This window comes from Rhipicephalus microplus, chromosome 10 (genome assembly GCF_043290135.1).
Source record: "Rhipicephalus microplus isolate Deutch F79 chromosome 10, USDA_Rmic, whole genome shotgun sequence".
Lineage (NCBI taxonomy): Eukaryota > Metazoa > Arthropoda > Arachnida > Ixodida > Ixodidae > Rhipicephalus > Rhipicephalus microplus.
In genome coordinates, this window is record NC_134709.1 from 43188700 (window position 1) to 43213510 (window position 24811).

General features: G+C 47.3%; 2 protein-coding genes across 3 annotated transcripts in view; one reads left to right on the forward strand and one right to left on the reverse strand.

Annotated features, from left to right (window-relative positions):
* LOC142774701 (uncharacterized) overlaps positions 1-17682 on the reverse strand; it is a 237424-nt gene extending 219742 nt beyond the window's left edge. The window contains exon 1 of the mRNA XM_075875561.1: positions 17651-17682. The gene's annotated coding sequence lies outside the window, so the exon portion shown is untranslated. The remainder of the gene's footprint in view (positions 1-17650) is intronic.
* Positions 17683-17798: 116 nt separating this feature from the next.
* Positions 17799-24811, forward strand: part of LOC119180887 (uncharacterized) — a 459598-nt gene continuing 452585 nt past the window's right edge. The window contains exon 1 of one of the 2 annotated variants that reach the window (XM_075875563.1): positions 17799-17875. The gene's annotated coding sequence lies outside the window, so the exon portion shown is untranslated. The remainder of the gene's footprint in view (positions 17876-24811) is intronic. The other variant, XM_075875564.1, reaches the window with a different exon arrangement.

Consider the following 24811-nt stretch of genomic DNA (forward strand, 5'->3'; position numbering starts at 1 on the left):
AGGGAAGCCGACCAGGCTGAGGCGTGGTCAACTTGCCCGCCTTTCGTTTAGCCTTTTCATTTCACCGACTCAATGATTGAACGCTTCGCTACCATTCCTTAATAAACGAACTTGCATATTTTTTTTTCGCGCACAATTTCATACTTCAACGCTTTCCATGCGTCTTTCGCGTCCTTGACGACTCTTAATTTGCAGACAACTAGGTTTCGCATGCGCGAATTCTTCCGAGAATTCATTTCCGTCACGGCGCCCGCATGCGAACGTTGGCAGCTGCCCCCCCCCCCCCTTCTCCTTGTTTTCAGCCTGGGATAAATCCATCAATCATGTTGTCGTAGAACTTGCCTATATACGCAGAGCGCGAGGCGTTAGCAAAAACGCATTTCCAGCGCAGGGCGTTGCCGCCGCAGTGCGGTCGCGATTGGGTCGAAATGCGTCACAAGTACACTATAGAAGGTGCCGGACGCCTGACCTTAAAAAAAAAAATCACTCTTGGCGCGCGCGAGACAACGAGATCTTTATTGTTTCTATTTTGTTTTTTACGTCACAAGCCCTTGTTATATATAAAACACAAGGTGTTTAAAAACGCCCTCGTCCGAAGGCGTTTTTATAGAAAGCCGAACATACTGGATACCAAAAAACTGAACATGCTCGAACAACTCATCACCTTTTTTTGTTACCTTTATTGGTTTATTTTGCATGCTGCGGCCATTTGGACGTTTATACGCCCACATTTGAGCCCGCGGCTGCAGTTGGGCAAGGCGTGCGACACAATTTTCAGTCACCGCCGCCGCCGCAGTCGTCGTTTCTGCTATATGCCTCTGCCAAGGTTAATAAATCGTCGTTCGGGAGAGCTCACGAGGCGCCAAGAAAAAAAGAATTTCGCCATTCGAACACGCGGCGAAAAACGCACGCCCGTCACTCGTATGCGGCGACTGTTCGCTGTGACACCCGACAAAATTACGCTGTACGAATGGCCCTTGCTACCATCGCGCCACCTAACGAAAAAAAAACGCACACTGCAGACTGGCCCTTATACACCAATTCAGCCGTGTTGGAAGAAAGTATACCCGAGCGTAGACTCTTCTCCTATTGCACGTATTGCCCAACTAGCCTAATCCATTAGTCAGTGGCGCTTCAAGTGATGATAATGGTAATTATTGGATTGAGACGTACCGAAAACGCTGATATGAATATGGGAGACAAGACGCCGCAGTGGGGGATTCCGGAAATTTTTGACCACCTGGGGTTGTTTAACGCGCACTTAAATGTAAAGCACGCGAGATATACCTGTATTCGCGGTCGCTCAAGCTCGCATATATCACAGGCTGATAACGGCGCAAACCATTCCGGAATGTCTTCCTCAGAAGTCATCGCGGACTAAGGTCGCTAAAACAGTGCTAAAATTGTTGAGCATCCAATTTGCACTTTCGTGATTCGCTGACGGCACCCCCCCCCCCAAAAAAAAAAAAAAAAAAAAAACGTTCCAGTGGCGTCATTGTCACGTTGAATCGGGACAACCATCACGCGATCATGCCGCCTTGACGTCATCGAAGCAGCCATGTTGGAGTGCCAGTATGTCGAGAGCTTAAGTTCAATGACGTCACGCGACAGCTACCAATAGCTCACGATTCCGATATACTCCCGAAACTCGCTTAATACCGTATTACTTCTCAGAAGGTCTCAGCTTCTTGGAACGTGCCCCAAAGAACCATTTTACGACCGCATAAATCTTCGTACATACAGCACAAACCCGCGCATCGCTAATGGCGCACCCAAAACCAAAAATCTTGCCTTTAGCATCTCGTCGCGCGATGCTTTCAGCAAATGAACGTCTCATTGCGCTCGAATAACGCGCGCGCGCGCATACGCCATCTCTAATATATATGTAATAAGATGCGTGTGTATATATAAAAAAACTCTCCGACTAGTAAACTAACAAAGACTAAAAAAACAAACAAACACCAAGAATGAAAAAAAAAGTGAAACGTGTCGATTCAGGTCCAACTGTGAACCCTGAGCTCGTCCACGTTTCTCACGGGATTCCTTCCAAACGCAGTAGACACGTATGGGTGCGAGTGCGCATGCGTGCATGTCTGTATTCGCGAGCGCAAGCTCTTTTGGCGCGCAAACCTCAGCTTGAATACCGTGGAGACGGCGTGAGATGTTTGCACTTTCAAAGAAGCGTATATAGGTACCGCTATACGTGGGTAACACACACACACGCATATATATATATATATATATATATATATATATATATATATATATATATATATATATATATATATATATATATATATATATATATATATATATATATATATATATATATATATAAAGGGGGTGCATTTGTGCTCATGCAAACCAAGCGCGCCTAATGTGAGTGTACGGGCTTTTGTGTGTGTGTATATGGATATACTTATACGCCCGCTAAAAGTCTAATACCTAATGCTGTGAAGTAAGAAAGCGTTATGTGCGCGGAGCGTGAAATAAATAAAAAGAAACGCCAGGGGTGCGCGCTGCGCCGCGTTTATACATGCACACTTGCGAAACAGCCGAGCGCACGCGTTGCAAACAATTTCTTTTTCCAGCCGCCGCCGCGGCTAAACCCAGCCCTGGGCGAAGCGAGCATCGCGGTGTTGAAGGGACGAGCTCGGATGTGCCCGACGAGGTGTTTCTTATCACGCCCGGTGTAAAGGTTTTTCCGGTTTTACACCTCACACATCTGTGTCCTTCATTTGCGACGAAGCAGTTTTTTGCGGCGCTTTGTTTTAATGTTCCGTTTGGTGAGTAAGTGTCCTTGTATATAGGCGTGCATAGCGCACGCAGTATGAGAAACACGCACACACACACACACACACACACACACACTCACACACACACACACACACACACACACACACCACACACACACACACACGCAGACACACACACACACACACACACACACACACACACACACACACACACACACACACACACACACACACACACACACACACACACACACACACACACACACACACACACACACATGCACAAAGAGTTATGGTAGATGTTCTGAAGGAATATCTGCTCGAGTCAGATTTAACTCGAGGGATTGCACCTCAGGATAACAACGCGGGAAGTGAATTGACTCCGTTTCTGGAATAACAGAACTCCTGGGTGACCCATGAGCAGCGACACTCCTTCGTAAGGGAGTTGAGACTATTTTTGCATGGTAAAACGCGGTCTGATCTCAGAGGCCTTGTTTAAAAACAGCCTTAGGTGCAGAAAGGTAAAAAAAAAAGAATTAGAACAAGAAGCTGATGACGAAGATGATGATGATGATGATGCCGGTGACGTTCGAATAAAACTTCTTGCACTCTTTCAATTACAAGTCTGCTTTTCTCTTCTCTTTAATCGCTTTAAACGCACAGTGGCTCTCGTTTATGAGCTTCAACATGGTGGCCACGGTTGAAGGGGCGCCAAACGCATACTGTGACGACAGCAAAGGGGCAAATTGATATTGCGAAAAGCGGAAGTTGGGGGGATACTGTTTACGTCACTGACTTGCTTCCATTTCACCGCCACCGTGCAATACTGGAGCCACTTTGATCCCGGTCAGGACGTTGCAACTCGTATCGGGCACAACTGTACATATTCAAAATTTCACGTGATCGATTCTTGGCCATTCCTTTGTTGTGAGTAGAGACGTGTGAGAAAGAACATGATTATCATCGTCATGACTTTCTGGTCACCTAGACATTTTTCGGGAATGTATAAGTGACTGTGTGACTTTGTGCAAGCGTCGACACTCGCCTCTTGCTTGTCTCGTACGACACAGTAACGGCAAGACGACATACTTAACACGTCCCCTTCTCTATCGTCCCCGTTTTTCGTAAATTTCTTTTTTTTATTCACTCACTAATTTAGGGCACGAATTTCACCTCGCGGCTACGTAATTAGGCAATCTAGTCCCACTCGTGGCGTCAAGAAGTTTTGCGAAAATCGCGCCGTATAGTAACTAACACACGGGGGATAGCGCCAAAGGCTGAGGCGGCTGCGGAGGAAGATGAACGATTGCTTATCGATACCATCACGATCCCAGAAGAGCAAGACTAAATGGCTCGAAACTTACCCGCATTTTTTTTTCTTTCTCCTCTGTTTCATTTTTTTTTTTTTGACGGCGGTTCAACTTTAGACTCGAGTGTCCGCAGCAATCCAATCCGAGCCGCGGGCGTTAAATAGAACTCGTTGGCCGGCAAAACGATGTTATCGGCCGCCGGCGGTCATAGCTTCTGTTCGGAGCGCCAGAGAAGTTATCGAGGAAAGAAAAGGGGAGGACGGTAAAGTATACATCGAGGTGTGGCGGGCGACTAACGCGGCGCCTTAAGTGTGAGCTCCTAAGTATGTTAAAAAGAAAGAAAAAAAAAAAACGCGGACAGATTCGTTATACTGTTTCTCGTAGGCCCCATCTCTGGAGGCGCGCCATCTGGCGCTACCCCTCACTAGCCAAATGATGGCACTATAAAGCGATTATTCTAGATTTCAGTGATAAGGGAGTTGATGTAAATGGCGTCGCTTCCTCGAAGTACGAAGCATAATAGATGCAGTAGTTATCGCGATGTTGCCTGAAATGTTGACCACATGCGATTATTTATCTCCTGATCCATAGAGACGTTACTATAGGTATAAGATAATATTTGTATTTCTGACAGTTTCTTTTACACTGTGCGGCTGTTACTTAAATTGACTGTTGTTACTTAAATTGTCAACGCATCATCTATGCTCGGATGTCAATGAGAGAACATTTATGTTTTTTTATCGTTCCGTTACAGCTTGTGTTCGTTACTACTTGTGTTTTTACAGGACGCGTTCTCTAACCTTCTGTCAGTGCTTGTGTTAGTGGTTATATATAGTTCTCGAATGCTGACTCGAAGATTGTGGGATCAAGTCCCGGCCGCGGTGGCTGGATTTCGATTGAGCTAAAACGCTTGAGGCCTGTGTGCTGACGTTTAGGTGCACGCTAAAGAATCCCAGGTGGCAAAACCACTGGAGCCCTCAGTTACAGCGTCCCTCATAATAACTTCGTGATTATGGTATGTAAAACCCTAATAATTATTATATTGTTACTCCATGTGTTACTGTGAAACTGCTTTTAGTTGTAAGTTCGATCCGTTCAAGACCTCAGTAGTAGCTAGCGTCTTAGGAGTAGCCGACGCTTTATAGCTATTCTGTGTCAACAGTCAAGAACTTTCCCAGTTAGCCGCTTCTTGAAGTACGCATAGACTCCGCAGCCACTTTTTTTTTCTCGGCCTGCTCTTGTGCGTTCTTCGCGTGAATCGCATTCGCGGCGGTTCAAAATCTGCAGGACCACTTCAATCAACGCCCTGCAAAGTCGCGCATACATTGGACAGCTGCGAGCACGTGATGGACGATTTTACAACAGCGGTGCTGATGCGGTTGTCTCACCTCTTTTAGTTATGCGATCTCAATTTTCACTTTGCGCCTTTGTCGCTCTCTCTCTATCTCTTCCTTTTAGTTCTTACACTTTTTTTTTTTGTGTAGGGCTCGTCCTCTTCATTTTCAGTGCTCTCGCACAGTCAGCCGTTGGCGTATTTGTTAGTGTTATTATAGCAAGGTGTAGGTTGACGTTGCGGTGATGGGGCGGAAGAACGTTTCTTTTTTTGCAAATGTATATTAACAGAGCTAAACGACTTGTAATATCCAACAATATCACGCTGGTACTCAAATTATATACGGTATGTGCAGCGTGTCATTTGTGTTTCGATGTGTTACTGCAAAAACGTGCTTTCATTTTCTTTTAATCACCCTGCATTGCTGTTCATTGCGTTATCGTGAGAAAATTGCTTGATGATGATGATGATGAAAAACATTTATTGTAAAAGAGAGAGGTACGGGGCCAAAGCATGACCCTGCTACATGGTCGGCGTCCTTAGTCCGGGACACCGCATGACGAGGCCCCTACTCGCGCCCGTCTCACCAGAGCCCGTTGAGACTCTAGTGATGAGCTGTCGAGGAGGGCAGTCTCCCATGCCTCTCGGGAAGGGGTAGGGGAAGGGGGTAGGTGGGGATTTTTCGAACATGCCCATACCATGTGGAAGATATCACACGTCTCCCCACAGTGTGGGCACCGCCCATCTGTGTTCGCATCGAAATGCTTTAGGATTGCAGGACAGAGTAGAGTACCTGTCTGCAGGCGCCTTAGAGTTCGCTCTTCCGCCTTACTCAGCCCCTTCGCAGGAGCCGGGTAAAGGCGGTGAGTGTCACGATAATAGGTGAGAATTTCTTTGAACCGCAGCAGCGGTGTATTGGCCTCCGAGTCATAAGAGCCAAGGTGAGGAGCCCGGTGGGTAAGCGCTCGGGCGGCCGCGTCAGCGGCCTCATTACCTCGTAGGCCCTGATGGCCAGGAGCCCGTACGATGCGTTTCGGGGCTGGATCAGCGAGAGCCCGTTTTAGAATTTGGCTGGCTAGGGGGGATATCTCTCCTACCAAGTAATGAGTACATGCTTTCCTGGAGTCCGTGATGATAACTTTCGAGTTGGGGTCCGCAGCAGCAAGCGCTATCGCGACTTCCTCAGCGCGCTCTGGATTTTGTGCTCGGAACGAGAGCCCATTGACATGCTTTTCCCGGTGAACTACAGAGGCCGTGTAAAATCCCGTGGGCGAAGGCCCTGTTATATCTACGTAGAATACACCAGGTCGGGAGCCGTGTTGCCTCTCAAGCGTGCGAGTCCGCGCCTGTCTTCTGCTTTTGTTCGTGTGCTTATCCATGTTACTGGGGAGTGGAGCGACCGAGAGCATATGCCGCCACAGTTCCGGAATACGCTCCGCCTCCTCTGCAGTGCAAGTGTGCTGTATATGTAAGCGGTTTAGCAGGCGGCGCCCGGGAGCCGTCTGCACGAGCCGCGTATATTGATTCATAAGGTGGGCCTCCCGCAACTCCTGGTAGGAGATGAGCACACCTAACGCCCTCAGTTTGGCGTTGGAAGTGGCCACCGGGAGATCCAGAGCTCGTTTAGTAGCCTTACGAATTATGGCATCTATTCTTTCGTCTTCTTGCTTGTTAGTGCGAAGGTATGGGACGGCGTAGAGGATTCGGCTAGTCACGAAGGAATGCGCGAGCCGAAGCGCGTCCCTGCCCCGCAGACCACCCCGCTTGTTGGAAACGCGGTGGATCATGCGCCCTACCTGCTCGCCTATTCTCTTGAGTTTCGCTATAGTGGAGTCCGGTCTGAGTCTGTGGTGAATGAACAGGCCCAGAATTCGGAGCTCCTCCACCTCTCTGATGGGAACCCCAGACAGGGAGATGTGTATGGCTGACTTATCTCTTGGATTCGCTCTAACGTGCAGAAGCTCTGATTTGTTTGGAGCACATTGGAGTCCACAATCGTTGGCATACGCCTCGACTATGGATGCGGCCTGCTGAAGGCGTTCCTGCATTTCACCAAGGCTCCCTTCAGTGGTCCAGATTGTAATATCGTCGGCATATACTGCGTGTTGTGTGCCTTCCACCCTGGCCAATTCGCTTGGAAGGCGCATCATAGCAATGTTGAAAAGGAGTGGTGATAACACTGCTCCCTGTGGGGTACCCCGTGTTCCCATGCTTGTTGTACGCTCGACACCTTCCCCACTCCGAAATGTAGCTGGTATCTTATTTGTGCGGCTTCTCCTCACATCGTATCAATAAAAACCCTCTCTGGTACGTTCGTGTCTCCGCGCAACGAATTAACGATTCGCACGCGCTACGCAGAATCCACGAACAAACACAAGTTACGGAAGAAGTGCTTATGCTTCTCTGAAACATGTGTAAATTTATCGCTCGTACGCTTAAGCAGCTAAGGGAAACCGATATCACTGTATAACAAACCCCATCAAAGAGCAAGGTTTCGGGTACGGTTCCTGCTGGAAGCCTCAATACGGACAACAGAAATGTATCTGTACCAATCGTTACGAGCAATTTAAGGAAGCCAAAGAGGTCAGAATTAGTCCAGACTTAAAGAATGAAGAGCGAGAACAAGAGCGCTATTTAGCAGCATCTATTTACGAATAACAGGTTGACCTACACGTGACTGTCGTCGAGAATTGATACGCACGTAATATATGACCCGAGACACTGGCACCCAGGACACACAACCATCGATGACATTTCTGTAGCCGGGTTGAGGTGACATCGGCGCGCAAGCGTCCACAGGTTGGCGGGCGCGGAGCTAGATCCCGCGCGGCCATATGAACGCGCCCGGGGGCTAATATCCAAAGCAAACCCGAGATGGGACGCGGTTCGTGTCGTATCCTTTTTTTTTTCCTTATTGCAGCGGCGGCGGCTGCGGTACGTAGTAGTGGCCACTGTACACTGACAGTGCGCGCGTGCAATCGACAGAATCCAATTACGAGTCGGCGGCAGCGATGGGGAAGGAGAGCGCAAAGCAGATATGGGGAGAGAGGGGGAGAGATAACTGGGGAAGCGAGAATATGAAAAGGCAGAAAGGGATAAAAAGTTAGATAAGGTTTAGAAGGAAAACGCTTAGGGACAAGTTTGGCAATACACATGCGGAATGTACGTAGCAAGGAGCAAAAGGCCACGGGAAGAACGAACGGGGAAGGGGGGAGGTAGGGAAGTGGGGAGTTCGTCGCTGCGTTCGAGCGTGACGCTATCCTTCCTTTCCCCACGCTCTCTTCGCAATCATAACCAGATCAAGGAGATGCAGCGCGAGAAACGCGCGCATACGGAGCTGGCCATACGAACGGAGGGACAAAAACGAAAACAGTGGAGGAAGCAAAACCGTGGGGGATACCGATAGGGGGAGAAAGGGAAAAAGTCGGACGAGACAGCAACAGCGCGGCCCGACGGCGGCCAAGCAAGCCGGCGCGAAGGAGCGACACCAGCTCTCCTCCCCCCAATCTGCAACTCCCCAAGAAAATCGGGCGAACGCAGCGCCGACGAGTATAGAGAGGGAAGGGGCCCTGCCTGTGCGAATCGTGGTGGAGAGAGGCGGCCGTAGATGAAGCTAAGGAGGAGAAGAAAAGAAAGAGTCGGAAAGAAAATATAGCGTAAACAAATGATCGAGAGAAACCTAACGACGTACCATCAAAACGGCGCCTGGTCGTTTCAGCAGGAGGCATGCGCAAAGTGACGGCAGAGGAGAAAAAAAAGAAAAAACTAAAGCGCAACAATAATATGGACGGAGTGACCAAGAGGTTTGCAATAACAGATCAGTTCTCGGCTTTTCCCTTTTCCCTTAACGCCATCTTCTCTCGAGCGCGATGGAAGAAGATGAGGAGGACGGGAACGTGAGGAGTAAGATGATGATGAAAAAGGGAAGAGGTAGAAGGAAAAGGAACTGACCGTTGGTATGAGCGAAGAGAGAGTGGGAGTAAAAAAAGCGGCGCCCTGAGGATGGAGAGCGCGGCACAGGGAAGCGAACAGGGAAAATGGGGAGAGAGGGGAAGCAAAATAAAGAAGCGAGTGTGAGGAGGCTGCGGGACGACGAGTGGAAAATGAAGTAAAGCCGGGAGGGAGCGAGCAGGGCGCGGCAGCGTCGGCGGCTGGAAATACTCGCAGTTTCCATGGAAACCGGCGGAGCGCTTGTTGGCCGACGGGAATAAAAAAAAATCGAGAGGCGAGCCGTTTCATATCCAGCCCCCCGTCGCAGCCCCCCTCCCTCAACGCCGGCGGCTTCTCCGGAGTGCGTCCGCGTAGCGCACAACACGCCACTGTTTCTTCCTCCGCGAATGCCACGTTGCATTTTTTTTTGTCCATTTCGGGGAGTCTCTGACGCTTCGCGTATGTACCTGGCTCGGAGCGGATGCTTTCATGCTGGATGTCGTGCCGCTGCTTCGGAATGACTAGGATTGCCGCTCGAGTCAAGCTATTTGTGACTCCGATTGCGGAAAGTTTCTTTGTTCTGCATGCCGGCAGCGGTAACGGATATGCGCTGCACTTCGGTACGGGAGGCCGATTGCGTAACACCGGAACTCTGCATTGCCTGCATTGTGTTTTCGAAGATTTGAGAATGAAGCACTAGCTACTGGGGAGCGTGGGCTCAAAGCGTATAGCCATGCGGAATTCTAGAGCTTTCTGGCTGCTCTTCCGCGTAATGGACTTGTATTCTAAGCTCTACACTGTCTGTATGTATACGTGCCGCGGTGGTGTAGTGGTTAAGCTGCTTGAAACTCACTTGCGCGCGTTTTCCAGATGCCTTCCATAATACACGGCCTCGGAGATCTTTTCTTAGGGGTCAGTGTGGGCTGTATTCGGTGCTGTGGTCGGAATCGGAACGTACATCAATACACCGGTCGAGGTAACTTCTAGGAAGGGTGAGAAGGCAGCGGCATTTATGCAGGGGAATGAGCTATAAAATGGCTACATTGTGATGATGATATTCGAGTACGCAATGACCCATTGTGGATGAAGTTAATGAAGCCACAGCAGTGACGGTCACGTGTTCACGATGTGGACAATGACCTCGTTCGGCGGTGTAATATGACGATCTATTAATGAAACAAAGTTTCATGAAACGTTGGAAAAGACCGCTACATGCTTACCGCGATAGACATGGTTTACGAAGCCGTGAAAGACAGGTAAGGGTACAAAGCAGTCGTACACGATAACTCATCCAGCTCGGTTTACCCGTGTTTGTGTTGTTCTTCTGAAAAGAAGTAGGTAGCGGGTTCGACTCCAGACGGGGGCGGTCGTATTTAAATCGTTACGAAATGAAGAATTCGTCCACACTTGCAGGTACGGAGGTACTTAAAATTATTCCGGAGGCCTTTATTACACCTATGAATGATGCATTTCCGATGGAGGCGGAAATGTTGAGGCCCGTGTGCTCACATTTGGGGGCACGTTAAAGAACCCCAGGTGGTCAAAATTTCCGGAGCCCTCCACTACGGCGTCTCTCATAATCATATGGTGGTTTTGGGACGTTAAACCCCACAAATCAATCAATCAACACCTATGAATGAATGAACCGCTCGATATATACAATGGAAGGCGTAAAAAGCTCATTAACATTTTGTTTTTCTCGCCAATTTGTGTGATCCATCCGCAATAACTGTGCCATCTTCCTTGCGTAAGCTTGTACTAGGTGATTTCGAAATAGAACGCATTATTGGCGCATGATACAGAGCTTTAGAATAAGGTTCGTTGCGTTAGCATACGTTGGACACGGTATATATGTTATTTTCGTAACCTATAACATGCGCACTCAAGGGTTAGCGTATGACGCACGCACATTGGCGACAAAACTCTAACGCAAAGATTTGCGTATGCCCTCTTCTAAAGCTGCCTTGTACTACGATTATGAAATGAACGCAGCGACGGCTTCGTTGTCGCATGATAACCTATCAACTTTCTCGAAAGCGTGACGTCATGAACCACGTCAAGCTTCGAAAGCTGAATCGGTACGACGACAGATCGAGACGACCATCTCGACACCGCACGTAAGGCGCTCGTGGCGTCACAAAATCGAGCCCCCACTTAGTGACGCGTGCAACCGGTGCCACCACGTACAACGGATACGTGTACGTACTCGAAAAATGACGTCACATACTTGTCACCATGATTCGCTGGTGGCAAGGGCATCGGGGGTTAAGGATATCATAGTTGAAATCAAGAAGAGGAAATGGACATGGGCCGGGCACGTAGCACGTAGACAGGATAACTGCTGGTCATTAAGGGTAACTAACTGGATTCCCAGAGAAGGGAAGCGGGTTAGGGGGAGACCGAAGGTTAGGTGGGCCGATGAGATTAAGAAGTTTGCGGGTATAAATTGGCAGCAGCAAGCACAGGACCGGGTTAACTGGCGGAACATGGGAGAGGCCTTTGTCCTGCAGTGGACGTAGTCAGGCTGATGATGATGATGAAGGGGTCTAAGTATTTCAGCTGCCACAATACGCCTCTCTACGTGTAGTAGCTTTGTGTGCGAGAAGAGAGGGCGTACATTTTTTTTTTACATTCGTGTACGCAAATCTTCGTGTCTGTAAGCTGATTGTGTGCACTCCCGTATATAAAGCGTAGCCAGCGGGTGGCACACCGAAACGCCTGTGCCCCCCCCCCCCCCCCCCCCACCCCGAATAGTTTTCGTCATGTCATGCAGAGCGAAAAATATCCATTCTAAAAGGGTGCCCTTCCCTTGTCCCTTCCGTGTTCCGTATTATTTTGCGGCCAACTGCATGTTCGAAGCCAATCCTATACTGCGCTCTACCGCTGACAATTTGTGCGGAAATTGCAGCTTCCAGGTCATATTGCCGCATGCAAAGACCATGGAATAGGCACCTTTTACCTCTGATCACGTCGTATTATACGGTTTGAGTAACACTTGGACCCTTTGCAGTGATGTTTTCAAGCTTCTTCTGTTATATGGGCGCTACTTCCTCTTCATTCTGTTCACCAGCCGAATAAAAAGAGAGCACCAAAAAGCGCAAGGGCTTGGGAAAGCCGCGTGAGGGCCCCAGCATTAAAGCTCTCTATTAGAGAGTTTTAGTTCTGGGCCTCCCAGAGTGTTATAAGGGTGCCAAGCTAGTCGTGTTCGTCTGTTCGCAAGCCGTCCTCAATCGCGGGATCGGATCCCGGCTGCGGCGGCTGCATTTGCGATGGAGGCGGAAATGATGTGTGCTCGTGTGCTCATATTTTGGCGCACGTTAAAAAACCCCCCGGTGGTCTAAATTTCCGGAGCCCTCCACTAAGACGTCTCTCATAATCATAATTGTTTTTCGGACGTTAAACCCCAATATAAATCACGTGAATCATGAAGCCGCTCTCAAGAAAGATAACCAACAAAAAACAAATGCTTGAGGACTTGGACACAAAAGGCACTTGAGTACTCAATACAGTGCGACACAATCAGGTTCCCCTCTAACAAAATTTCACCATTCCCTTCCGACACCATTCCTATCCAACAAAATTTAAGGAAGTGAGTGCCCAGGGCATCATGCTATACGCCTGTCTACGGGCCTGGTGACACTACACTCATAATTTGGACTAGCTTATAGTGCTGGATATAGCCAGGCAACCATACATCCTTCCTCTGGTTTTCTGGATATAGCCATCCTTTAGCCAGGATCTGATTAAATTTGTGTACGCTTCGGTCACGCTTACCTTTCCTTTTATCCATGCGTTTGTTCTACGCTCTCTGCCATTCATATCTGAGGCCTCTTAACCGCAGCCTAAATCATCCAATACCGTCGGAATATTATACCATATAGTTTAAATGCCAAAATGTTGCGCCGCTATGCTGGAACATGCAAGTTCAATTTCGGCCCCAGCCGTTACGCTTAGAAGAGGACGAGACGCAAAAACCGCCATGACATTGAATTAGGTGCACAATTTTATTTATTTATTTTATTTATTTATTTTATTTATTTATTTATTGATACTCCGACTCCTTTAAAAGTTTCAGCAGGGTGAAATAGATAACAATATATGACCAAAGATACATAATAAGATGTATGTACAGGAAGATCACAATAATATAAATAATGGTAATAATCATAGTATTATTTATAATATTAAACAAATAAAACCACACACATTCAATAAAGATAACAAATTCATGTTCGGTGATCCAGGAAAGCATTTACCATAGGTGCAAATGAAACAAAGCAACAGGCAACGAAGATGCAGTCCGTAGCTATAAAAAAATAACTGATCATGTTTAGGTCTTCAAGAAACGATGAGAATGCTGAGAAAAAAGTTGCTTCAACGATGTTGTTGCTAAGGTTATTCCAATCTGTTGCTGTTCTCGGGAAAAAATAAGAATATTGAAGCAGTCGTTATGAGAACGGAAACGAGTGATTGTTAATTAGTGTCTTTGGCGCGCTGAATAAACGGATGAGAACAAAATCCATTCGCTAGCGTTTACGTTATAGTGACCCTTGAACCACAGTAGATCCACAATTCATAGTTCACACTTTCTTCAACTACGGCGTGTCTCGTAATCTTAGGCACTTGAAATTCCAGACTAGTCTTTGTCTTTTCTATTATAACAAAGACGATTACACTGGAGGTGCGCGATCATGCGAAAGTTTTGAATATCGAATCGAATAAATAAAGTTTTAATTAATCAAAATAAAGTTTTAATCAATCAATCAATCGAATGGAGCCTTATTCGGTACGGTCCGTGAAGCCAATAGCCGCTGCTTGTAGATGTTTTTCTTGCAGGTCGGTTTACGAATACCTAAAAACACCTACTGCACTCAAATAAATACATAGCTGTTGTTTCAAGCTGACGAACTGCACTCTTGCGGGTACGGTACAAAAGCTATGCGAGACTTTCCACATACAGTGGAGCAAGGAGCGTCACCCGCGAAGTCGCAATTTTGCATCCAAGACGAGTCGATCATTTGCACTCTCTTCAAACATCATTCGCCCGCGAAGAGCCTGTTTATTTGCTCGCTCGCAAATGCTGAAAACTCGAAAACTGGGACGTGGACGCCATTATTGCTTGTAAAAACGGCTCTCAAATTCCAGAAATGTGTTTGATACGATTCCTTTTAGGCCCTGCTCGTTTCGTATTCGATTACATCCCGAAAATCGCCGATAGAACACATGGACGACGAAGCCGCACCAGTACCCGAGCATTTTCTCTGATCACATTGTTGCGCAAGGTTAACTGAACTCTGCCTATCCAGAAATGTTGTCAATGCTGTCGTGTAAGCTCTAAACGAAATAGCACGTCAGAACAGTACTATAGATTACAGTACAGAACAGTACTAAAACAGTACTCAACGAAAGACGTCAGTAGATGAACGCTTTATCGAAACTTTGGTGATTGCTGTAACTCGCGAAGACACACCTGCGCCTCGCGAGAACAGAAGGTGAACGTGTGTCAGAATCCAAACTTAATGGTCATAAAATAACGGCGTACAAAAAAAAAGATGAAAAAAATGGCGCGGTATCGGATCACCATGGCAACGCCGATAATGAAGTTCGTAAACCGGCGAGGGAATACTGCATGGGCGCAGACCTGAACGCACGTTTCATGGCAGCGCTAATCACACCTCTCTTGGCGGTCTCGCTGAAATAAAACGCTCAAAAGGAATCCCCTGTAATGTACAAAACTGAGTTTCGTGTAGTACACATGCGGCTTCTTTAGCTCCGCGAGTGAAAACGAACCGTGTATTTGAAAGTGAATCCAGTCTGAGCCCTCGCGCATCTATAAAAGCCGAGCTACGGTATATATTGAACGAACATGCGTATCTGAGACTTTTAAGAAGCAGTAACATTTATTCCATATCGCACGACATGAAAAATAAGCGCGTAAGCAATGGTATCTCTTGAGTCACCTTCTCTCTATATAAATGTTATACGAGTTTGATACAAAAGTTGAGCTATTACACGTTTTGTAAGCACCGATTCATTACAGGCTCGTTCAATCACAAAACGGTGAAAAATGGGATGGTGTTGTGAAGTACGTGATATGTATATATTTCTATTCTTGAAAGTGTGAGAGAAGGCCTGACGGCCTGAACATTTTGACGATGCTTCATGTCTGTTAAGCCAACTGTTGCTATGTGAACGAAACGCCCCTCCAATACAAAACGTGCAAAGAAAAAAAAAGCAAAACACAGAAGACGTTATGCGAATCTTGTTGATTGACAAGCTAACAAACAAGCAACACGCAAAGCTCTATTCGTCATTGGTACTTATGTTCGCTTACTGTGAGCTCAGCGATCAAATCGCGATATTGCGAAATTCTTCATTCTTGTTCTAAGTGTTGCATCTGGTATTCCCTGTGAAGTGTGTGTGATGTGAGTTTTTTCTCTGTGTATGTTTTGATGCATTATCGGCGCGGAGCCAATTGTAGACAACCCGCGCTTTCGTTTGAGTTAGAAATGCATAGTTAGTGACAAATAAATTACTTCGGAATGTCTACAAACAAGTACGAATAATACGATTGAGGAAATAATGTCATACCGCAAATACACTCCGATTATATGAAAGCGAACCGAGATTTATTTTCACCAGAAAGAAACCAGCAGATTTTTCATTGATGACGAAGTTTGCAGAAACAGTATACTATACTAACCAAACCAGCGCCAGGTCAACCACCTCTAGGGACACTGGTTGCAGGCTAGCGCGACATTACTGAACGCAGATATCAGTCCTTTTACGCATCATTCACGTTGTCGGTTTGGAACATGTGCAAGATCAGTTTAACTATACTAATGGTAATGCATCTGTTGTTTTGTAATAAGTAGGGTGGCATTTACTGTGGTATGCTCGTCCGACACAAAGTAGAACTTCACAGAAGGTGATCGCAAGAGTGATTTCTTCGGGCAGACGCTTACAGGGCAAGAGCAGACGGGTTATAATAGCTAATGAACTTGACAACTCGTTGTTTGCAAGGCTCGCGGGGAAATCTCAACTGCACAACCGGGTAACGAGTGACTTCATTGCCTTTATAGGCACGTTGTGCCCGCCTGCGCCTACTTTGCAATGTAATTAAGTCTTGATAGTGAGTTTTGATTGGTGACCGCAAATGTTTTTTTCTTTTTCATTTTAATATTCCAAGTTCGAAAAGCTCGCCACATTAACGGTGAGGTGCTGAAACTACGCGAGTTGGGGGTCGAAAACGTCGTTTTTGCGTACACACTGACGAGTCGACTGTTTCAGCGAGGAACGAGTGGTGTTTGCGTGAAGCGTTGAGAAAACCACGCTGCGCAAAGTGCGTATAGCGGGAGATAACGTATGTGCAAGCGACTTCGTCCCCATTCCCCCTTTTTTTCCCTTCGGTATCGTCAGGGACAATTCAAAGTTAGCACTTCTAATTTCATTAATGCGGAATCACATCTGAGACGCTGTGCTTAGGGCAGCTGGATATATTACGATGCACAGGCATCGCCAGTGGATAAACTGTGAGAGCGTACGACAAGGCTTCTGTAATCAGCTGTGCAACCTAAAAACAAGCAAATACTAAAAGAAGAAGGACACGCCATATAGATCAAGGAGAATGGTAAGCGAGAGCTTAAACGGACTACAAAGAAAGAAAAAACAATTCGCTTGGAATACTACACCAGCCGCAGAAATTGGCGCCCGCCTGACATATCGCGAACGCCACGCCAAATAGACGGCAACCGATCTCGGCTTCGCGCGAAGCCGATTACGACAACGACGGCTCTTGCATCCGCGCGAGCGTTCGTTGATGTCCTCGCCTGAAAATAAAGAATGCGATTGCGCGGCATTATTCGCGCCAGCGTAATCGTCGCCAACGATGGATGCGGGCGTTGTTGCGCTTCTCGGGCAGCCTCCACAAAGCGCCGGGAGGCAGACGGCGTCTTTGCGTCAAAGGAGCGCGCACTGGCACTCAACCAGCATCCGGCACGATGCGTGCCGGCAAGCATCCACACACGCGCGCGCGCGCGCGCTTAGACGTAACGGTGCCCCGGAGAAGACGCGGAGCAGCCTCGGAGGGATGAAAGCCATGCTCCCCGATAGGAGAAGCGCAGCATCGCCGCTCCTCCTGGCAGCAACAGAAAGCAGTCGGCGCGGTGCCCGCTGACGCCTTTTTTTTCCGACGCTCGCCGTTGACGCTGCGTTCACGGTACGTCGTGGTCGCGAGGGTACGTCGTTGGGCGCCGCGCCCGCGCCGGTACGGGGCTCCCGAGCGGGCCGCGATCATGCCAAATAGCCGAAAAGGTACTCACACGGATCCTCACAGCTGACACCGTGCCGCAGCCATGTTGGTTTTGGAGAACGCTCTCCCGACAGCCCTCGCGCGCGCCGGGTTTTTCCCCCTCGCTCTCGACGGGACGCGCGCGCGAGCACGCTGGTGGCGCCATCGCGCGCCTTCTTGGAAAACCAACCAAGATGGCGGCGCGCACGGGAGGACGCGTCTGACTTCGGCTGTCCGCGAATCAACCGGCGAGAAGGTAATAAAACGCCTTCTAACTTGTCCTGCACCGATACTCCCTTATAGGAAGGAACCTGAATGGTGGATGTAACGGTACTGATGCTTTCATTATGCCCGTTCGTGGCTTCAAGCGCATTTAGGGTCACCGAAGCCGGTGTTATCGAGGGTGGTCGCACCAGTGAACGTAAACAAACAACTGGCGAATGAGAAAATAGAACCATTTGCCACTATTTAAACAGCGTGTACTTCTTTACTAGGACCATAAGCACGCCAGGACGTCCAGTGAGGCTTCCCGTGCGCTGAGAACGTGCGAAACTCGCATGTTTTACACGCCGCTGGCTTCCACTCCTCGCTCGTTTAGCGCCGGCTGAAACCCGGCGAGCCGAAAGGACGCGTGGCGCCATCTTTCAGCGAAACGGACGAATGGGTGGCAAAGGGTGAAAATTTTGTTTTCGCCTCGGTTTCGGAACGCAGAAACATTTTGATGGACGAATAACGGTACCTAATAGAAGGTGTGCATTGGCATGCTTGAACATCCCAAATGTACATCCACGTGTTATGCTTACGCATTTTTCTAAAACTTGATGAGGGCCGAGAATCCATTTTGGTCGGCAGCTACCTGGGATGTTAAAATAAAAATTGGCAACTACCTAGCATGTTTTTAAAAGAAAAAAAAAGTTCAACGATTCAGAGTACTCTACTCTGCTTCGTACTCTACTATGGGAGAGCATAAAGCAGCCCCAATGCCGCAACACTGGCGTTGGGCAAGCACTGTGTGTTTAGAATGAGTGTTTAACGATTTTAGAGGACGTGGTACTCGACTGTTGGAAAGCAGGAAGCCGTCCGAGTCGGAAAAAGGTTGATTAGGGAGGTCTACCTAGCATGTGTTTATAGCAAACGTTCGACGACTTAGAGTATGATTTACTTTTCCATGCGAAAGCTTTGAGCTGTCCAGGTGGAAAACCTTCTCCAATAGAGCTTACTTATTTTCGGGACGTCAGCTCTTTAGGAAAGTGCACAACGATTTTGAGTACTTGGTACTCGACTTAGGGAGAGTAGAGAGCCGTCCCAGTAATTGTGAACCAATGTGATTTTACCTGGCCGTTGTTTAAAAAGAAGGTTTAAGTATTTCGAGTACACAGCAGTGGGCCGTCCCTATGTATCATCGACCTTACATGAAAATTTAAAATTGAATAGTGTTCGGAACAAATGTTAGACGATTTCGAGTACGAGGTACTCCACTATGGGAGAGCATGAAGTCGTCTTGTAGGCCTTACACACACAAAAAGAAAGGGGGGGGGGACTTTAGAATCACCGGCACGATATGCCGATATGTGTGTAGAAAAATGGTCGAACTTTTGTAGCACTTGTGCTCAGAAAAAGTGGGTAGTGATTTAGAGTACTTTGTACTCTACTATGGGAGAGCTGAATTGAAAGCCGTCCCGTGACCTCGATTTCGGTACAAATTAATGACGGACAATAAATTTTTTACATGTTTACAAAAGCCAGCTACGCATTTTCAGATGTTTTAACTTTTCTATATAGACACGTGCTTTTGTCGCTGGTTCTAGGCCAGAAACTCAAACATCGTTCTAAATTCGGTATGGCATACTGTCATTCTTGCTTTGTAAAACATCATATTTTCGATAGCAGCAACGAACCTTTAGCTCCAATTATGTGTAGTTGTACATTGACTTAGAATAAGCATGTACGGTTGAGCGAAAACGAGCATGCAAGATTGTCGTTTGCAGGTGAAGAAAAGGCGCACAGCTGTTATGCTGATGGAGCTCAATTTTTTTCTTGTGGTGCGAACGACTGTTGGCTATTTTAATGATGATAGAAAAGTGTATGTGTACGCAGCGCCTCCTAGAAAAATTATGCCTGAAACGTGAGCCGCGAACGTGCCACCCTACCCTCGGATTTTACCCTCCCCCTCCGGTACGGAGGAGAACGTCTGTGACGGTCGCCCCCTGCGGACACAGCAATGCTCTCACAGGTGTCTCCGAGCAGCTATGATGTCACGTGACAGAGCGGTACGGAAGCGAGCGGTCCCACGCGGCGGACGGTCGCAACACGAGGTATGAGGCATTGCCTCCAAGATTTTGTGCTGGCAGCAAGCTCTGAATTGAAGACAGAGCCACGCTCCAGCCATAGTTTTTTTAGGAGGCGTTGGTGTGCGGTATCGTAGATTTTTCTAAAATTAACAGGAGGGGACTCGTTCGCTGCGATCGTTCCGCGACCGTGGGAATGATAGTACGCGAATATGCCTAGTCTTCGTGCTTGCGCACTGTGAACGCGCCTGCGGCTTTGTTTATTGCTAGGCCTTGGTCTTGTTTCGAATGAAAGAACGAACCGTTTTAAACTTCGTGATCCTATCTGAATTGGTGAGCCTAGGAGTTCAAGGTGAGTAAGTGCAGCAGCAAGAACATTTGCTGATTGTCGTTTTGTAACGGCGCAGCCCTAGGCCACGCGAAGCCAAGCGCAGCCAGACCAACGAAGATTAGACAAATGTGTGTACTACCCATCATTGCCATGCTCGCCGAAGCGCCGTACATTGGAGCTCCCATACACACTTGCGCCAGAGTTGCCTATAGTGTATTTATACGAAACTCTATATATGTACTGTGTAGTCACACAGCTATATCTATCTATCTATCTATCTATCTATCTATCTATCTATCTATCTATCTATCTATCTATCTATCTATCTATCTATCTATCTATCTATCTATCTATCTATCTATCTATCTATCTATCTATCTATCTATCTATCTATCTATCTATCTATCTATCTATCTATATATATATATATATATATATCAGAGCGTCTCTTGAGACTGCTCAAGTATGGCAGAAAGAAACTGTGCTAACCGCGATATGCGAGTGCTTCTATGAGACCTCATAAGCGCTTGTTCAACACAGAGAGAGAGAAACAACATTTTTCGTGCATCCGGCGTGCGGGAAGTCATCGGCCGCGCAGGGCGCGGGTATTCCCTATCTAGAGACTATAGCTAATAGTCCTATAGTCCCAGGCTCTAGATCTTGAGGACGTTGTGCTCTGGCTAGGCATTGGATACTTGTTCAACACAGGAACGCACATATTGGTGACGATACATTCGTCTCGACTTACCAGGTCACTATGGCTTCTGCGAAGACTTGCTCAGTCACTGACAGCCTTGCGGAACTGCAAAGAAGAGATAGTGACAGTCAGCGTACCTAGCGACAAACTTCGTAGTAGAACAGTTTGAACAAGTTTAGCGTGTTCCAAACATTAAAAAAGAAAAATGCGTGAAAGGGAGGGCTGGAGGGAAACGGGGAGAGGGGGGTCGTGGCGCCTCGAGGAAGGTGACGTAGGCTGTATCAACAACCAGGTGGTGTTTTCTTCGGGTCGCTGCCTTGATGAAGAGAGGAACACTGTTGATGCGCTGTCTCCGGCAACACTCCGTGTTCCAAAATATTCATCGAAATGTCAATTTCTAGCCGAGAAAATGTATATGCATTTGCTGCTGAAAGTCTTGCGCACTCTCATTTTTGGAGCACAGTATGCAATCTTGAAAAAGTTTGAGGAATGAAATCGGATTTCATTTCGAAGATTATTTACTGGTGAGCAAACACAGAGAGAAGCGTTTGATGTTTACACTCACGAACACATAACCGCATTTAACACAGAAGTCGGGCCACGACACCGACCGCGACGTAACGATGGCTCGGTGGATTTGAACGCCACAAGTCGCTTCCTACTCGCGCAACAAGACCGCAAACATTTGGTTACTTGTTTAATCGATAATCTTAGTGAATAACGTCCAAATCTAAGCTGTATAGCAATTGGTTTCTTTAGTGTATTTCTTTCTGGAGATATATATTTTTTTGCTGCGCCAGCTGTTCAAGTACGGTAGTCGTCAAGCTGTGTCATATTTTGGCCGTTCGGACCAATCGGATCGTTTGGCGGCGCCATATAGGCTCTGGAACGTTGTTAAACGTGCCGGAACGCCTATATCTTAACGCATATAGGCTTCGCTTGTGTACTAATAATGTAAAGTATTCGGATGGCGACACCTCCTATATGAGTGGATGGAGAAGGTTCCGAAGAGCTTGGACACTTACTGAGTGCATTCCTTAAACCTAAGGCACTCGGAGTAGGGTTGTTTGAAAGTCCACTAAAAAAAACGTCAACATTTATGGTGGAATGGCGTCGTGCGAACTGTCGTGAGAACTTGTCCTCTGTCCTTTATGCGTTCGAACGTTCAAACAATTGGGACCTGTCATTCGTAGCAACCTCGCTTTCACGCCACGTTTCATGCAACCAAAGCACACCCTTCCGCTGTGGACTAGTGCTTGTGCATGGTTTCAAGGTCACAAGCGTTGTACCCCTGAAAACTTCCGGTCACCCCATTTACTAGCTCCTAACATTGAAACTGAAAGCACGTTTTCAGGATCCTTTTCAACGTAAGAAATGTCTCTCTTTAGTTTTTCAGATAAAAGAAACGTGCCTGAAGTTCAAGGGAGTCTCTAATATTTTTCATGTAGCTCAAAAGAACATTTATTTGAATATATGCTGCCAAATAAGGAAAAGAAAGTGTAGAAAATCAGTGGGCCATTTTCTAAAGCTGTTTTTACCCACCGATGCTATTTTGGCACATCAGTGAATGAAACCGGATATCATCAAGGGGCTGTGTTTGTAAACAGCGAAACGCTCTATAGCGCTTACTACACTCAAATATTCCAGACTGCGGCGGCCGTATATATTTCGGTCAAGGTAAAATGCTGGATACCGTGTACTCAGGTTTAGGTGCTTGTTAAGGAACTCCAGGAGGGCGCAATTTTCGTGAGCCCTCTACTATACGGCATCACTCATAATCATACCGTGGTTTCGGGACGTTAAACCCACACAGTTACTATTATTATTATTATTATTATTATTATTATTATTATTATTATTATTATTAGCATGATTTTAATTAATTCCAACTGTGTTTGTTTTCTAGATGCTCGTCTCTCCGATGCCTTTTCGTAATTTTATTGTTCCCAGTGCACGTGCATTTCATTTGCGCCGCAAGATCCGCAGAGTTCAAGGGTCGAACGAAAGAGAGGGGCACATTTCCTTCTCTCTCCCCTTCTTTTGTGTTGTTCCATCGCTGTCTCGTTCATTTTCCGGTCGCACCTTCCCTCCTCCCGCTTCCCCTCCATCCGTCGGTCTCGCACGTTGATTAGCAGTTTATACTCTCTCTCTTTTTTAATCCGCGCTAATTCTTATAACTCGCATTCGAGTAATCTGATTAAGAGTTCCGGCGTGGCGGCGGCTGTGCCGCGAGCGTTCCCTTCTCGGGATCAAGAAGGAAAATGCAAAGGGAATTAGTGAAAATATGAGGAAAAAACAAACAAACGACACCGGGGGAGCTCGGGTTTCTTGGGAGAGCTTGAAACCCTTTGGTACCCCACCGGAGGCGGAGCCCCGTCTTTTGCAAGCGGCTCGAGCACAGGCGGTGAGAACGGGGGCATCGAGATGCCGCCGCTAACGCAATTAAAGGAATTGAAAGTTTCCTTTGCGGTAATCCACTAATTCAACACGCGGTTCTTAATGCAATTAAAACATCCCGGGCAAGGCAGTTCCCTGGCCTCCCCTTCCTCCTTCTCTGTAAAAGCAGGAAAGATCCAGCCCCACCCTCCAAGGGAAAGATGCTCATAGCGCCTGCTTATACCCTATTCTTCCCTTTCTATCCCTAGCGACCTTTCTTTTATTCATTTCTTCCCCCACTGCCTCGCGTCTTTCCGTATTCATCCCCTCAGCTCTCCAGCGAAGCGTCTTCCCAGATTTTTGCGGCGTTTCCCGCGCACAGGGGCACATACTGAAGGCGTAGGTCCTGCACTTGTTGAACCCTTCCCTCGCGTGTTTGCTCGCTTTGCCTTCTCTGTCTTCCCGTTTTAGAGTGCGTATGCACATCTTCCACGCATCCAACTTTCCCGCGAGGACATCCCTAAAGAGTTGTTCGCACTTTGCTTTTCCCTTTAATTCCCTTATTCATCCAATCATGTCTCTGAGACGTTTGGTTTATGATCCTCGAAACGCGTTTTTCCTTCAATTTCCTTATCTTTCATCCCTCTCGGACCCCCAGCTTCCCCTTTTCAACTTCCACACACACCTTCCTCTCCTCTTGTTTACAGGCGCATGCATTGTTTGTTTTCTTTTTTTTTTACGTGAAAGACGCGTTGCCTCTCAACCGCTCTCTGTTTTGTTTCTGAAACTCCGCGCACTAGCTGTTTAACTTTTGTTTTAATTCGCTGAATCAGCATCTCATCCTGGATCGTGGCTTGTATACGTGCATACGTGTACGCGCTCCTCTTCAAGCTGTCTGTCGGGCGCGCCTGCGGGTTTCGCATGTGTAATTCAATTTCCGAGCCGCAGCTTATTCCTCATTTCGAAGACGACCTCCTCTTCCTTTCCCGTACTATATACACTGTTCAAGGTATGACGCCTCCCCTTCGTCACAACCCTAGTGGTGTATTTCTATTGTCGGTGAACGCAACCCTCTCCCCATCTACACTTTTATGCTTGGACAAGCGTGCGTTTTTTTTCATGACGCTCAAAGTTTTCTTTCCCTCTTTCTCGTGTGTACGCGTACCTCATCGACTTCAGTCGATGCTCGATTCATTAGCAAACACGAGCGGAGCAGCCGCATACACCTTTCAACGATGCGAAATACTCGGCACCCTCAGAACTCCGACGAACTTACGAAATCTCGAAACTGCCGTGGAACGTGCCCTTTGTGAATGATGTCGTGAGTCTTTGGGGAACTTCGGGAATGTACATTAGGCAGATTTTTTTTAACTTTCTAGGAAACTGCATAGGCAATGCAACGCGAATGCGTGCTTTACATAATAAATGTTTATCTTCTGGCAAACTGCGCAACTGAGTGGACGCAGCGAAGGAACTAAACGAGATAAATGAGCGCAGATC